We start from the raw sequence: 924 nt of genomic DNA, 5'->3' as shown, positions 1-924 counted from the left end.
CCAGTAGACCTGGTAAGTCAGTGACAGAGTGGACGGATAAGACTCGACCACCTAAGACAGGGCAGCCTTGGGTGGGGGGACTGACCCAGAGACGGGTAAGAGATCGAGCACCGCCCTCTAACAGGCTCAGGTCCACCGTGAGACCCTCTCATTGGCCGGGATCGTGTTAACTCTTTAATAAAGGGTTTAGCCCTCCCGGGCCAGGGTTGTAAAACCACCCCCGAGAACCCGTTGCAGAGAGTGCCTTTACTAAATACAGAGGGGGGAGATGTTGGGAACCAAATGGCACTTGGCTGACCTGCCTCCACCTGACTAGAATCCAGAGACAAATATTCTGCCTGGCAACCACAAATTTCCTGCTTGGCCCTGAGATAAGAATGATCAGTGTACCTTGACTTTTGAGAAACCGTTACCTACCCAACCGTTTCCTCCCTACCTGTTGTCCTCGGGGTTCCCATGGCCCCCAGAAGATCTTGTAATTCTTCACTGTACTCCCTCCTGCCCCCCGCCCTTCCAAAACCTTGTTTTAAATTTGAGCTCCTACTTTTAGTAAATGGCTCTTGACAAGCAATGCTTCCTTGAGTCCTGTCTTCTCTCTCGCCCATTCTTTATTTTCAGGTTGCAACCCTCCTTGTGTCCCCCGAATTACTGAGACCCGTGGGTCGGGTCATTGATGGATCCAGGAACTTATGGATATTCTTGACCTAACTCTTCTCCTTGGTATTTTGACAGTGGTTCTTACCGTCTTTAGTATATTAATCTGTCACCCTGCTTGCAATTGCAGGACAATTAAGTTGTCTTCCCACAAATGGTCCATGTCTCCCTTAGCCACTTTACCTGACACTGGTTGGAAACTATGCTCATTAATGGTCTCCTGTTGCATGTTGTTTTATGCTAACACCTTTAATCCAGAAGGTGTCCATG

The sequence above is a fragment of the Mastomys coucha genome, unplaced genomic scaffold (genome assembly GCF_008632895.1).
Source record: "Mastomys coucha isolate ucsf_1 unplaced genomic scaffold, UCSF_Mcou_1 pScaffold7, whole genome shotgun sequence".
In the NCBI taxonomy this organism is placed as follows: Eukaryota; Metazoa; Chordata; class Mammalia; order Rodentia; family Muridae; genus Mastomys; species Mastomys coucha.
Note: the sequence above shows the minus strand (reverse complement) of the source record.